The sequence below is a fragment of the Cavia porcellus genome, unplaced genomic scaffold (assembly GCF_034190915.1).
Source record: "Cavia porcellus strain 051 isolate PalLab524CR breed Dunkin Hartley unplaced genomic scaffold, mCavPor4.1 scaffold_5, whole genome shotgun sequence".
Classification (NCBI taxonomy): domain Eukaryota; kingdom Metazoa; phylum Chordata; class Mammalia; order Rodentia; family Caviidae; genus Cavia; species Cavia porcellus.
This window is the reverse complement of record NW_026947488.1, coordinates 35,462,025-35,477,986: the sequence shown is the minus strand read 5'-3', so window position 1 is coordinate 35,477,986 and position 15,962 is coordinate 35,462,025. Positions and strand designations below refer to the sequence as shown.

Sequence of the window (15,962 nt, the reverse complement as noted above, 5' to 3'; positions counted from 1 at the left end):
GTCTCCAAGGTTTCTACCTATTTTGTCTTCCAATAGATTTAGTGTTTCTGTTTTAATATTCAGATCTTTGACCCATTTAGATTTTAATTTAGTACATGGTGATAGACATGGGTCTAGCTTTAGTTTTCGGCAAATGGAGAGCCAGTTTTTCCAGCACCATTTATTAAAGAGACTGTCGTTCTTCCAGTGAACCTGCTTGGCTCCTTTATCAAAAATAAGGTGGTTGAGTGTGTTCGTAGTTGTGGTTGTATCTTCTAATCTATTCCACTGATCTTCAGCTCTGTTTTGATTCCAATACCATGTTGATTTTACTACTGTTGCTTTGTAGTATAACTTCAAGTCAGGGATTGTGATGCCTCCTGCTTTGTCTTTGCTGCTTAGAATTGCCTTTGCGATTCTAGGTCTCTTCTGGTTCCAGATGAAATTTAGGAGTGATTTCTCTAGATCTATAAGGTATGTTGATGGTATTTCTATTGGGATTGCATTGAATCTGTATAACAGTTTTGGGAGAATGGCCATTTTCACAATGTTTGTTCTTCCTATCCATGAGCAAGGGATGTCTTTCCATTTTCTGAGATCATCTTCAGTTTTCTTTTTCAGTGTATTATAATTTTCACTGTATAAGTCTTTCACTTCTTTCGTAAGAGTAATTCCTAAATATTTCATTTTTTTGCTTGCTAATGTGAATAGTCCAGTTTCTCTTATTTCCCTCTCTGTAATTTTGTTGTTCGTGTATAGGAATGCTATTGATTTCTGAGTATTGATTTTGTATCCAGCCACATTACTGAATTTATTTATTGTATCTAAGAGTATTTCAATGGAGTTTAGGGGGTCTTCTATGTAGAGTATCATGTCATCTGCAAACAATGATAATTTAACTTCTTCTTTTCCTATCTTTACCCCTTTTATTTCTCTTTCTTGCCTAATTGCTCTGGCTAGTACTTCCAGTACTATATTAAATAGGAGTGGTGATAAAGGACATCCTTGTCTTGTACCCGATTTTAAAGTAAAGGCTTTCAATTTTTGGCCATTTAGTATGATGCTGGCTGTTGGTTTGTCATAAATGGCCTTTATTATATTGAGGTAAAGACCATTTATTCCAATTTTCTGTAAAGTTCTTATCATGAATAAGTGTTGGACCTTATCGAAGGCTTTTTCTGCATCTATAGAGATGATCATGTGATTCTTATTTTTGGCTTTATTGATATGGTGGATTACATTTATTGATTTGCGTATGTTGAACCATCCTTGCATTCCTGGGATGAATCCCACCTGGTCATGGTGTATAATCTTCTTGATGATTTGCTGGATCCTATTTGCCAATATTTTATTGAGGATTTTTGCATCTGTGTTCATTAGGGAGATCGGTCTATAGTTCTCTTTTATAGTTGGGTCTTTCTCAGGTTTTGGTACTAGAGTAATATTTGCTTCCAGGAATGACTTAGGAAGGATTGCTTCCCTTTCAATTTCATTGAATAGTTTGAGGAGTGTCGGCATTAGGTCTTCTTTGTATTTCTTGTAGAATTCTGCAGTGAATCCATCTGGGCCTGGGCTCTTCTTGGTGGGCAAGGACCCAATTACATTCTCAATTTCATTAGCAGAGATTGGGTTATTCAACAGTTTTATATCCTCTTGATCTAGCTTTGGTACTTCATATGCTTCTAAGAATCTGTCTATTTCTTCTGTGTTATCAAACTTTTGAGAGTAGAGGTTTTCGAAATAGGTGTTGATGATCCTCTGTATTTCTATTGGGTCTGTAGTGATTTCTCCTTTTTCATTTCTTATTGCATGAATTTGAGCTTTTTCTTTCCTTTTTTTAATAAGGTTGGCTAGGGGCTTATCGATTTTATTTATTCTTTCAAAGAACCAACTCTTTGATTCGTTGATTCTTTGGATTGTTTTCTTAGTCTCTATTGCATTGATTTCTGCTCTGATTTTTATAATTTCCTCTCTTCTTTTGGCTTTGGGCTTGACTTGCTCTTCTTTTTCTAGCTGTTTGAGGTGTAGCATCAAGTTATTTATTTGTATTCGTTCTGTTTTCCTGATGTGGGTACTCAGTGCAATAAATTTTCCTCTCAGAATGGCTTTCATTGCATCCCACAGATTCCGGTAAGTTGTATCTGCATTTTCATTTTCTTTTAGGTATTGTTTAATTTCTTCTTTAATTTCTTCTGTGACCCACTGATTACTCAAGAGTGTGTTATTTAGTTTCCATGTGTTTGCGGAATTTTTGCAGTATCCTTTGTCATTAATTTCTAATTTCAGAGCGCTATGATCCGATAATATGCAAGGGATGATTTCAACTCTTTTGCATTTGCTTAAATATGTTCTGTGAGCTAATATATGGTCTATTTTAGAAAATGATCCATGTACTGCTGAGAAGAATGTGTATTCTGATGTTGTTGGGTGGAACATTCTGTATATGTCTATCAAACCCATTTGTTCACAGGTGTGATTTAGTTCTGTTATTTCTTTGCTCATTTTCTGTCTGGTTGATCTGTCCCTTGGTGTCAGTGGTGTATTAAGGTCTCCTGTTACAATTGTGTTACTGATAATTTGAGTTTTCATTTCTGTTAATAATTGTTTTATATAACTGGGTGCTCTGGAGTTTGGTGCGTATATATTTAAGATAGTTATCTCTTCCTCTTGGAGTTTTCCCCTTACGAGTATGTAGTGACCTTCTTTGTCCTTTATGGTCATTGTTGGTTTAAAGTTCACGTTGTCTGGAAACAGAATGGCTACTCCTGCCTTTTTTTGGATTCCTGCTGCATGAAGAATTGTTTTCCATCCTTTGACTTTCAGTCTGTGAGTATCTTTCTGGGTTAGATGGGTTTCCTGTAAACAGCATATGGTTGGATTTTGTTTCTTGATCCATTCTGCTAGTCTGTTTCTTTCGATTGGTGCATTGAGACCATTTACATTAATGGTTATTACTGTTAAATGCTGGTTAATTGTAGGAATGTTATCTCTCTGCTGTTGCATCTTTATCTTTCGGTTCTGTTTAATTATTTGCTTTGCTTAGTGGTTTTTTCCTTTGTGTATCTAAACTGTCTTTCAATATTTTTTGCAGGGTTGGTTTGGTGTTCATGAAGTTCTTCAGCTGTTCTTTGTCATGGAAGTATCGTATTGCACCATCTATTTTGAATGATAGTTTTGCAGGATATATCAGTCTTGGTTGGAAATCATTTTGCTTTAGGATCTGGAATATTTCACTCCATGCTCTTCTTGACTTTATCGTTTGTGCTGAGAAGTCTGCTGTGATTCTGATAGGTTTTCCTTTATAAGTGATTTGTCTTTTCTCTCTGACAGCTTTTAATAATCTATTCTTGTGTTGGATTTCTGGGATGGTGACTATTATATGTCTGGGTGTAGTTTTATTTTGGTTATGACTGTTTGGAGTTCTATATGCTTCACTGATCCTGATGTCAGTTTCTGATCTCATGCTTGGGAAATTTTCAGCTATTACTTCTCTAAATATCCTCCTGACATCCTTCATGTTGTCTCCCTCTCTTTCATTAATCCCTATCATTCTTATGTTATTCTTCTTTGCATCGTCTTGCAGTTGTTGAATTGTTGTTTCCTGGTTCCTTGTTATTTTCAAAAGATCTTTCCTTTCCTGTTCACTAGCTGCAATCCTGTCTTCAAGGTCTGAAATTCTATCTTCACTTTCATTAAGGCGGTTTTTACAACTTTCAGTGGAGTTTTTTATTTCCTGTATATCTCTGTGCATCTGCATTATGTATTCTGTTTGTTTCTTATATTGCTCGTCTAGGGATTCTATCTTTTTGTTTAGTTCCTCCAATTTTTTATCTGTGTTTTCTTTAGATATATTTAGAATCTCTTTCATTTCTTTTATCATTTCTTCTTTTATCTGGGAGATTATTTCGAGTTTGAATTTCTTTAAAGCTTCCTGGAGTTGCTTGTCGATTTCAGTGGCTATTGTGTCCGATATATGAGGTGGATGGGATATATTTTCTTCTATATACATCGCTCCTAGGGTTTCTTGAGATGGGCTGGAGGTTTGAGGTTGTAATTTGGTCTTTCGTTTTGTCATTTTCCTATATTTCTGTGTTTCAAGTGTTATTTGAAAGCTTCCTCAGGATCTGTTGAAAATCCCCTTCTATATTTAGAGCTACTGGGACTCTGGCGCCGCGCTACTCCAAGCCATTAGGCCTACAGAACCAGTGGCCCTCCTCTGCCTGCTCAGAACTCCGCAGTTCCAGACAAGCTGGGCCTCAGGGACACTGTGCGCCCACCTGCCCCTTGGAAGCTCCACAGTTCTTCAATCGCAGCCGGGTTAGGGTACTCACCACAGGCCGCAGTGCTTCAGGAACCTGTGGACCCTCCCTGGTTGCAGAGATATCCACAGTCCTCCAGACACACAGAGAGGCCAGTGAGGGCACCCCAGATCTGCCCAGCTCCTCCTCTGCAGACCTATGGCCAGGCGCGGCAGCTAAACAGGCTGGGCTAGGCTGGTAGTGTGGGCCAGCCCACCTATCGGGCGCTCAGCAGGTCTCCAAATGAAGCCGGGAATGGGGAGGCTGATGTGGAAGCCTCAAACCCACCTCTCTCCTTCACTGCACCTGGAAGCCTGAGGGAACTCCAGCAGTCTGGGCGCAGAAATCCAGAGTTCTCCAGACACGCAGAGAGGCCAGTGAGGGCACCCCAGATCTGTCCAGCTCCTCCTCTGCAGACCTGTGGCCAGGCGCGGCAGCTAAACAGGCTGGGCTAGGCTGGTAGTGTGGGCCAGCCCACCTATCGGGCGCTCAGCAGGTCTCCAAATGAAGCCGGGAATGGGGAGGCTGATGTGGAAGCCTCAAACCCACCTCTCTCCTTCACTGCACCTGGAAGCCTGAGGGAACTCCAGCAGTCTGGGCGCAGAAATCCAGAGTTCTCCAGACACGCAGAGAGGCCAGTGAGGGCACCCCAGATCTGTCCAGCTCCTCCTCTGCAGACCTGTGGCCAGGCGCGGCAGCTAAACAGGCTGGGCTAGGCTGGTAGTGTGGGCCAGCCCACCTATCGGGAGCTCAGCAGGTCTCCAAATGAAGCCGGGAATGGGGAGGCTGATGTGGAAGCCTCAAACCCACCTCTCTCCTTCACTGCACCTGGAAGCCTGAGGGAACTCCAGCAGTCTGGGCGCAGAAATCCAGAGTCCTCCAGACACGCAGAGAGGCCAGTGAGGGCACCCCAGATCTGCCCAGCTCCTCCTCTGCAGACCTGTGGCCAGGCGCGGCTGCTAAACAGGCTGGGCTCATCGCTGTAGTTTTCAAGGCAGCTTTAGCCCTCAAGGATAAAAGGCAGGATTTTAGATGTTTTAAATTTTCTTTTTCAAGTTTTGTTGTGTTCACTACAATGAGCATTTTTTTCTACAATCAAAGGAAATAAAAGCTGAAAGCTAATATTTCAGTACCAACAGCAGCCTCTAACGACACAGGAACTGGGAGAGAATGTGCCTGGGCCTGGGTCACAGGGTGGCTTCCACCAGTGAATGTGGGTGGCCGGGCCACAGCCCAGCCTTTGTCCCTTGCTCTTCCTGGTGTGGTGCGAGGTGCAGAGTGGCCAGGCAGCTTCTTGCATGAGCAGTTTCTCACATGAGCATGGTGCTCGGCTGTTTATGTGTTCCTAGTAGAGGGCCCCTGTTCCCCAGTGTGACAAAGAGCAGGAAGAGTGGGACATGGTGTGAAATACAGATGTGCCCTTTTGCTGTGGCTGTCCTGTGCAGACACTTGGCACCATCCCAATGGAGTGCCCACCCACCCACCTGCCTGCAGTGGTCTCATTGTGACAGACCCTTCCCAGGCGTCTTTGCTTTCTTATCGGTGTGCATCCGCCATTCATAATGATTACCTTTGCCTCACAAAGTTGGCACCAGTGCAGACCACATCTCAGTTCAGTTTTTGTCCCGTTTCCCTCCAATACCACTTTGCTCCGACTCTTAATCCCCTTTCCATTTGCAAAAGCTCTATTTCCATTTTTTTTTAAATTCTCTTTTTCTTTCATCTCTTTCCCACTCCCTCTTTCTCTGGTCCCTGCCTCATACGATAGAAACCTCCCTGCTTCCAGTTATCCTTCGCTACATCTTGGAAGCGGCAGTGTTAAGTGAAATAAATCAGCTGCACAAGTTTAAACATCGCATGGATTCTATAACGTGAGGAAACCCAGGATCCTTTCAAAACTGCATCTCCAAGCCCCTTCATCCTACCAAAGAAAGTGTGTCCTGTAGCTACTGAGGAGTCTTCCCCCAGCGCACCGTGGCTCCCTGGGAAGAGGCTGCATCCCATACGGGCAGTGAGTGACCAATGCTAGCTTCAGTCCAGCTGTGGAGACCGTATCTTTCCGACTCCTTGGCTTTCTGCAGTGCGGCCAGCTCCTCAGGTACCCAGTGTACTTGCAGCGTCCAGAGAGATCAGTGAACCAAACCTGGAAAGCGAATCACTGATTTGGTTGTTGAGAGATGCATTGTGAGTCAGATGTAAGGGTGTGAGTCAGACGTAAAGGTGTCCAGTCACCCAGTTAGCTATTGAGGATACTGGTTGCTTCCAGAGCATTTGGCCTTGGAGGTGTATTCAGCCCTCCACATGGACCAGGCAGGGCTTTCCTAATGGATCCGGTCAGGGTTTACTTATGCTTGGAATTGTGACTTGAACAAGAGTTGGAGGTGGATCTTTCTACTTTGCTGAAACCATGTGGCTCTTCCCCTTCCCATGGTGTTGGAGCAGTGAGCAGCCTGTGGACATGGACCTTGCTGGCCGACAGCAGAGTATGGACGCTGCTGAAATGATGACCTGAGCCAGAAAAGCACGGTGTCCCGTCCCGTCCCTGCCCCCCACCCCAGCAAGTGGTGCATTGTTTGTTTTGGAAGATGATCTGGATGTCCTCACTTGTGAAGCAGCTTGTCGTGTGACAGAGGTGTGCTTTTCGGAGATGGAAACCTCCCAGAGCCTCTGGTGAAGGTTGAGAGGGGCTGGAACCAGCATGGAAACAGAGGCAGCCAGGAGGGAAGCAGGAGGTGCTTGGAGGCATCTGCTAAGGACGGTCCTATTAGTCCCTCCTGTGTCATGGTCTGTGTGATGTGCGATCTGCAGCAAAGGGACCAGGCACAGCACCCCTGGGCCACCCAGCATAGCAGTTAGCTATTGCAGAGGGTGGTGCTGCCGAAGCTCAGGGCTGAGTCAGGCACACAAGCAGGGGTTGTAGGTACAGGCAGTGGGGCTGGGAAGGAGCATGGTGGAGGTGTGAGTGGGACTTGTGTTTCCAAGAAAGCCCTGAAGTCTGGTACAGACTTTAGACTCTGAAGGAGCCAAGCAGCAGCCCCCCCCCCCCACCCATCAGATGCAGGGCTGCTGGGGAGCAGGGAGGTACCTGTCAAGACCTCTCAGCTGTGCCTTTCTCCAAGGCCATTCTGCCATACCTGGGGATTCATACCCAGGCTGAGACTTGGTGGCAAATGAAAAAAAAAAAAAAAATAGAGGGTTCACCAATTAATCTATGTGCTCATTTCTAGACAGTAAGGCAAGTCAAAGGCAGTACAACACAGCTTGTTCCCTGCAAAACTTACACTCAAATGTGACTGCTGTGGTGGCCATGCTGGCAGGTGACCAGGTCACAAGAGGGGTCAGCACCGTTCCTGTGGGACCAGGTGAGTTATCACGAGAGTGGACCATGACCTGAGTTACACCTTGCTTCTCTCTGGACCATGTGCTCATGAGCCCTGCCACCTTCTACTGTGTTATGCTGCCCTCACTGGATGCTGCTCTCAGGCCCCTGGGCTTCCCAGTCTCCTATGAGCCAGAAGGATCCCTGGTTTTTAGAAATTACCCAGCCCCAGGCTTTCTATTACAGCAACAGAAAGTGAATATCACCAAAGGGACAGTGCCACCCACCTTGTTGTGTGGTGCAGTAATTTTTGTACTACCACATCCCACCAGCATGCTCAAAAATCAAATGCCAAGCAATGATGAAAAAGAGAATCACTTCCTTCGAATTTCTTTTCAGGAGAATTAACCTTCCTGGAAGTCAAGAATTGATCTACAAAACAACTTCCTGTCCACTATGTTAGTTTTCCATTACTGTATTGAAATACCTGAGGCTAGGCAACTCTACAGGGAGAAGAGATTGATTCAGATCACAGATATGGAGGCCTAGAGTTCAAGATCAGTGGCCCTGCCAATTCAGACTGTTGTAAATAGGCAGTTAGTGTCCTACTAGGGCCCTATAGGAGAGGGAAAGATCCTATAACCAGACAGGAAGTCAAAGAACAGAGTGGCTATTATAATAGCTGTGTCTCAGGAGAACTCACTCAGCATCCCTGGAGAACTGTCTTCGTCTCCTCCAAGGACAGGGCCCTCCAGGACACAGCCAGCTGCCACCAAGCCTCAGAGCTTAGAGGGTCTTATATCCTCCCTGGTCACCACACCCAGAAGCAAGCTCCTGACCTCCAAACCTTGGGGAACGGACCACTTGCAGGCCACAAAAGTGATCAAACATTCTCACATAAAAGATACTGACTTTATAAAGAATGTGGTTTATATAGTGGGAAGCCGTGGCTCGTGAACTGTTTGTAAAGTTTGAAACCACATGACTTTAGCAAATTAGCAAGCTCTGGACGTGGATGCCTTAATGAGGATGCTGGAGGAAAACACTGTCAACTTCCCGGTGGCCGATTATATCCAAATCCTCGAGGATGTCAAAACCCCAGTGCCGCAATAATTGAAGCACAAATAAGTCTAGAATGATGTCGGCGGAGTGTTTTTCCAGTTTGACTGTTGAGATTGGAAACCGTGTAATTGCAAGCCTGTGTTTAGGACCAGTCTCATTAAATACTTCAGTGCCTCCACCGCTTGAAGAATGAAAAACATCACTTGCCTGTGGATCTGGGACCAAGTACTCCACTAAGGAGTCAGCTAGAAGAGCAAACCCCTGAAAGGATTAGCTGAAACCACTGGAATGTAAGCTTAATAAATAATAGTTTTTACTTCTGCTCAAACTTGCCCGGTTGCCAGTAGGGTCTCACTGTGGTGCTGTCTGTGTTGCCTGTCATAATTCGTCACATGGCAGAACAAGATGTACCACTCGGACACATAACTGGGTGTGTGACTGATGTGTGACAACTGGGAAATGGGGGACCATGGCCAGCTAAGGGGTACCAGCTACTCCTCCCCTCTGGCAGGTGTCACACAAAACAGACCTGTTTTCTGCTCTTTTTATATTTCAGAAGATGTCAGCAATCAGATTTATTAGTGATGTCTCTTGATTTTTAAATGTGGCAACTGCTCAGTTTTTCTCTTGTTCGTTTTTATAGCATTGGCCGGGCCAATTTTAGTCCTGCATTCTTTTGATGCTCCATACAATAATGATCAAATTGCCAGAGGTCTGCTCAGAGGACCGAGTCCGCTCCTCTCTTTCTTCCCAGCCTTAATCTGAGGCCTTTGGTGCTTCTTTGCAGCTTTTGCTATTGTCTTTGTCCTAACAAAAGTACAAGGGGTCCTGCTGCACCCCATCCAGCCATCACCCCAGTCCGAAGCTGGCAGTGCAGGCAGCTTGTCTTACAGGTATGCTGCAACCAAGAACTGGAAGATTGCAAAATTCTCTGTTAAAAACTCACATTTTAAAGACTTGGGGATCAGTGACCAGGAAAGGGCAGAGCCTGGATTAGGAGTGGGATCAGCAGGAGGGTGCAATCGCTGGGTGACCAGCTTCGGGGTCTCAGGGGTGCAGATCGGGGCTCTGCCCTCAGCAGCCCTTTTCCCCAAGGTTTGGAGACAGGAAGAGACCTGATGTCCCGCTTTTGATGCTGAAAGTATTTTAGGTGTACAGGTAAACAAAATACTGTATCAAAATTAATTTTGCCTGCTTTTTAAATCTGATTAATGCTCAGCAGCCTACACTCGCTCTGGAGCTGGGATGTAAGAGACGACCCTAGGCTGTGCCCTAGTAAAACTTTATTTGCAGAGCAGGCTGGGGTCACATTTGCAGTGGGAAGGAGAGGCGGGGACCTTCCATGGGCGAGTGGAATCCATCTCTCCATCTTGTGCTGCTTCTTTTTGAAAAGTCATTATACTATATGCATGTGATGGGCTTTTCCATACATGGACTGTATTTCAACAAAAGGTGACTTAGGAAGGTTAGAAATGAGAGCTACCCTTGCTCCTCAGTGACAAACCTCTTCTCTCTGGAGGAGAGGAGCCACCTCATTGGTCCCCAAAGATACTTGCTTTCTCCAAGGCCTTGTGACCAGGTCTTACTGTGTCCACATTCATTCTGCACAGCAGCCACCACTTTGGGGGAAATCATACAGGGGCAAGAGTAGAGCTTTCTGGCCATGGGGGAGATGTGAAGGAACAGAAGTCAGTGAAGGCAAAGCATACACTGAATTAAAGCTGTGCATGCTTAAGCCACCAGGTTTCGCCAACTAAAATAAAATTCTAGCTCACCGTGAGCTCATCCTGTCTGCAGAATGAATAAATGAGCTTTAATATGTTGCCATCCGAAAACAGCCAGCCGGAGCAGGACGACTTTTCCTTCTGGGCCTCAGTCCTGACTGCTGTCAAGGCTTTGGTTCGTGCCCCACCCAGACTGAGCCAGGAAGCCTGGTTAGAGGTTGGAGAACTGAGCATCAGGAAGACAGGTTGCTGAGGTTGGGCCTTGAAAACTGAGATGCCTCTGGGCCGGGGAGCCACGACCACATCCTTCTACCCCGGCTCTCGTTCCAAATCTGCAGTGAAGTTGCCCAAAAAGAGCTTCCAGAAGTGGAAACATTTTTAAATAAGTCTTTTAACTTTTCGCCTGTGGATACAGCTGCGTTGACACAAAGCCACGTTTGAGGCGCGAGGTCTCGGAAGCCTGGCACCGCAGAGCGCTTTTCTACTGGGACCAGAGTTGCTGGCTTTGAAGACTGGTCCTGTGTTCAGCTTTATCAATGTGGTACTTGAACAGGACTTTCAGCTGACCTCCTAAAGGAAATAGTTTTAAAAGGAAGAATTTTAAGTCTGCCAAGGGCCAGATAATGGCATGGCCCAGAGAAAAGCCAGCATTTTGTGGTTTTTATATTAAAATACAAATCTCTTAATGGCTCAAAACAGCAGCCTCCAGAAAACGTGAAGTTTAGTGTATGAGCCTGAAAGATTTTAAAGATCAACATCTTCCCTCTTTGTTCCTTGTGATTTACCCAAAAGGAACAAGCGCCTTTCTCCTGAACCGCCTCCATCTAGTTCTGGTTTTATTCAAGTGACTGCTCACATTGAAGTAAGTTTCAGGGTACCCAAAGTGTCCGTGCTGAACTGCAGGCCTTGGACCTGTACTTTCTGCCTAGCCAGATGCTCCATGAAAATGTCTTGAGGACCAAGCCACAGACGTGGTGGGCCCGGCCTCCTGCGTTCCTTTCCCGTAGATTACGGCTTCTGCTTTGAGCGGCACACTGCAGGTTTGTCTTCTTTTATTAATGAAATGGTAGTAATTTAAGGTAGGGTATAATAGTTCAGCGCGTGCACATGATGTGTAAATAAATGGGATTAGGACAATTACCGTTTTCATCTTCTCAGACTTCTGTTATGTATGTGTGTCAGGAGCTGTTAGATTCTTGTTTTGTGATTATTTTATAACATTGTATAAAACGGGGTATAGTTCAGGGGGAGGGCATGCACTTAGCATGCATGAGGCCCTGGGTTCATTCAGGTTCCAGACAGAGAGAGAGAGGAGAGGGAGGGAGGGTTAAGAGGAGGAAGAGAGAGGAAGGGAATAGGAGGGGAAGAAAGGGAGGAAAGAAGAGGGAAAGAGGGAGAGGTCTGCAGGGCAGAAGCAAGGGGACCAGGGCCTCTGGTTGATTCCAAGCAGGGGACACCAGAGGACGTCCTAGGTCAGTCCATGGAGGTGTAATGCCATGTTCTCACAAGACCATTGGCCACCACGGTCATCACGTCCTCTGCTTGTAGGGCAGCACTGCAGGGTGGGGCAGGGTGGGGCAGCACTGCCCCAATCTGCAGTGCTGCCCCAGGAGGTGGAGCCACAGCAGTGGTGAACAGAGGGATCCTGCCGCCCTGTGTCCACCAGCAGCCATCGGGTCAGTCGGTGAGAAGTGTTACTCATGCAGATGGGCACCCAGGAGGCTTTTAATTTGGATTTGTCTGAGTAATAATACTGAATAATATCTCAGACAGGATATTCTCTACTTGCAGATTCCATTCAAGTCTTTTGATTCTTAAGCTCTTTCTGTCTTTTTTGTATTGGTTTTCAGGGATCTTTATATAGTTGGCCCATAAGTTCCTTATACTGGGTGTGGTCACACGCACCTGTAGTCCCAGGTACAGGGGAGGCTGAGGCAGGAGGACAGATTGTGGTGGGAAGATCTCTTGAGCCAACTCCTTGAGCCAAGGAGTTGACAGTCTTGACAATAGAGCAAGACCGTGTCTTGGCAGAAAGCTATCTGTCTCTACAATAGATTTGCCTGTTCTGTGTTCTTGCTTTTTAATGGTACATACTGTCGACTATTGTTCATTGTTTTTATTTTGCTTCATTGTTTTTATTTTGAAAATAGATTTTACTTAGCGGGTACTTTTTCATGTCTTGCCTAAAACATCTTTGCCACTCCTTCTATTTCTGTTGTCCACTCAGCTGAGTGCTGGACTTAGTGTAACCTCTTAAATAAGGAACATGGGAATCAGGTCAGGCTAAACTTAGGTGAAGGGTTGGGAATGTAGCTCAGCGGCACGGCACCTGCCTGGCAAGTGCAAGGTCATGAGTTCAATTCCTAGTACCAAAAAAAATTTAAAAAATCTAGGTGAGGCAGAGAGTGTGAGTTAAAGCACGCTGGCGAGGTCAGCGCATTTGCGTAATAGACTGAAGCAGGAAGGGAGAACGCTGTCAGATGTTTGGTCCAAGGGGACCTAAAAGGAAAGGCACGCCCTGGCTTTGGGGTTGGGTGTCCAGATGGCTAAGAGGATCACAGTCCAGTCCATGCATCCGTCCTTTACTCTGAGCCTGTGATGAAAGGTTTGGTGTCGCATGCACGGAACCAAACCCCAGGCTCACAGCGTCCCTGTGTTTCCCAGAAACACTGACAAACCAGTGAGCTCCCCTTTATGGGATGCCATGCTAATAATGTCTGGTGGCCCCTGTTTTTTAGGTTCCTCAGAAACCATCCTCTGAATAGCCCTCCCCTGACCACTGTAGGAAATAAAAGCCCTCCTGGAATAACACTCGCCCAGCCCTGACCCTCGGACTCCTCCCCTAGTCCCTGTAACTTTTCCTAACGAAGATCAATGTCAGCAATTCCATGATCTCATCTGTTTTCCTGCCATCCAGGCAGAACTTGGATCTGCTTCTCATAACAAAGCCTGGCAGGCTGGACTGACCTAACTGGGCAGCAGGTCCAGGACCAAGTGGGGGTGGTGGAGGCACAGGAAACACAGGGGCAGCGGCCAGCTGTGAACTCTCTGCTGCTTGGGTCTTTCTGAGCCTTTTGTCCTTAGAATCCTAGGGTAGCAGGGACAAAGTAGCATTCCCCGAGAGGTGGAAACTGGCAGGATCAAGATGGGAAGTATCCATCCATCTTCCAAGGGCGATGAGCTGCCCTCGGCCTCTACTTGCCAGGACAGATGCCCAGCTGCAGCTGGAAGAGGGTTCCTGGGAGTGGATAAGCCTGGCTGTGATTTGGGCTGCATCATGTTGGGCAGGGCAGTGCCTCTGTAGCAGGAAATGCCCCCCGCCCATACACTGCCAGTACACTTCATTTGCCCAGGTGATAGTTCCTGTGCCAGTTCTGGTTGCTTCTGTCTCCTAGAAATGGCTGCCACTGTGACACACAGCTGGTCACTATGATGCATACTATAAGAACCAACTGCCAATGTACAAGCCATTCTGCCTCTATGCTTCCTGCTTGCCCCAGACCACCAGACATTGGGACCTAACACTTTGAAGGACAACTGATTCCTAGTCAGTGCCCTTTTGATGTTAAATAAATCTGCCTCCAAATCCTGGGTGTCATCTCGGTGTTTCTGCTTCCCACTGTATCTCCTTCCTCAGGGACAGGGCACCAAATAGCCAGTATGTAAAACAGTTTTGGGGGAGAGGAACAAAACTTACTCTTCACATTTAAAGTGCAGGTGGATCCCTGAGCTGTGAGATCTGTGCCCCTAAAGCTGACTAGGGGGCTTCAATTAGGGAAAGAAGACTAAGAGGTTCACAGATGGTTTTGTAAAGGGCGAGAGAAGTTATTCTGGATGCTCCAGGCTTGTGGACCCCCTAGGTCCCTATTTAGTTCGTAAGTTTGTGTCCGCCTCCCTGGAATGATGGAGGAGGCCACAGCTGAACTTCCATGAAGGCGTTTAGTTAAGTTTGCCCCGTGAGCAGCCGAGCTCTTCCATCAAACAGCTGTCTGCTTGTGGTTAAGACTTTCCTGGTTCCAATTACAGCCAGACAGGGTTGTGTTTGGAGACGCCCGAGGCCTGGTTCTGTGAGCAAGGAAGATTTCCAGGCAGGCTGTTTTGCCGCTCTCTCCTGACTTCTCTTGACCTTCCCCTCCACTGCACTGACTTTGGCCAGAAGGCAAAAGGACCAAACACCTTGGTTCCAACCAAAGTAGGACAGAGACCAGAGACCCATGTGGCTGCTGAAATACTGTGCCCTCAGACGAAAGGTGAAACTGGCCATTGCTGGGGACGGTGGTGCCCGTCTATAATCCCAGCACTTGGGAGGCTGAGGCAGGGCATCACTGCAAGTACAAAGCCAGGCTTGGCTACACAGTGAGTTTAGGGCCAGCCTGGAGCACATAATGAGACCTTGTCTCAAACACAGACCACTGGCCACCATCTTTACAGATCTGTCAGACAGTCATCTCTAGAGCAGGTCTCTGCCAGATTAATAATACTTATAAATGGCATTTGGATGGCTTTATTTTGATATTTTGAACACTATTTCTTAAGATTGCCTGGCTTTACCTTGACATTTCTGTAGCAATCTACCTGGGCCACAAAACCTTAGCAAGCTTTGTTTCTTCTTTGCCATGTCAGTGTCTGAAAGACTACCCTGAATTAACTTTTCCATCTAAGACACTGGGGAGCCAGGCAGCTGTTGTAAATGTGCCCTGCTCCCTGAGTAGGTGACCTTTTCAGTTCCCCTGGTGTAGGTGCTGCAGCCACAGCCAGGAGCACTGGATCAGCCCAGCATCCTGGAGTAGCCCCACATGGTCTCTGCCATGAGACAGGGGCTTTGTGTCTGGAGGACATAATAATAATGCAGTGCTCTGTGCATTACAGTCATGTGTTCAGTTACTTCCCAGGAAGTTGCTGCTTCAACAAGTGCAATAGAATCATGCCTATGGCCATAGAACAAGTGTATGAAGATGTCTTTGGTGCTGATGGACCCCCTTAGCCTCTGCAAGGGGATTCAATGTGGAAGAATCTACAAGGACTCTAAGGTCAGAGGTAGGGTTGTCCTTAAATCTTGCCTTCCCTCCTTGCAGGGTCATGATACCAGACACCCACAAGTTAAGGCAGAAAAGATTTATTTTGGCTCACATTTCAGTGCATGGTCTGTAGTCAGCTGGCAGAGGGGCCTGGCAGACTCTGCGTTCTTGGATCATCACATCTTGAGGTCCCCACATACAGCCTGATGCTGTCTGGCTGCTCTGCGTTCTCAGATCATCACATCTTGGGGTCCCCACATACAGCCTGATGCTGTCTGGCTGCTCTGCTGGGTGGTGCTGCTCCCTTTGCAGCTGACCCATGTGCAATGCCACTCTTTACTGGGAGCCCTATTTGAACAGGAGTTTGTGTCTCCTGATTGATTCAGGAGACTTGTTTCTGTTTGGGGGTGAATGGCTGACTACCGTGAGGAAACAGGCAGAGAAGATGAGGGGACCAGAAGACGCCCTGAGAAGCTTTCCCCAAGAGCAATTGGGAGGGAGGCTGAGCCTTTCCGACTGCCCTGGACATGTAATCATTTGGTGATGTTTATACTGTTCAGGC

General features: G+C 46.3%; 1 protein-coding gene across 3 annotated transcripts in view; it reads left to right on the top strand.

Moving 5' to 3' along the window:
• Rin2 (Ras and Rab interactor 2) overlaps nucleotides 1–15,962 on the top strand; it is a 170,100-nt gene that overhangs the window by 48,097 nt on the left and 106,041 nt on the right. The window contains exon 1 of one of the 3 annotated variants that reach the window (XM_013159811.3): nucleotides 11,256–11,422. The exons of the other annotated variants lie outside the window; for them this stretch is intronic. The gene's annotated coding sequence lies outside the window, so the exon portion shown is untranslated. Of the gene's footprint in view, nucleotides 1–11,255; nucleotides 11,423–15,962 lie in introns of those variants that run through there. 3 annotated transcript variants of the gene reach the window in all.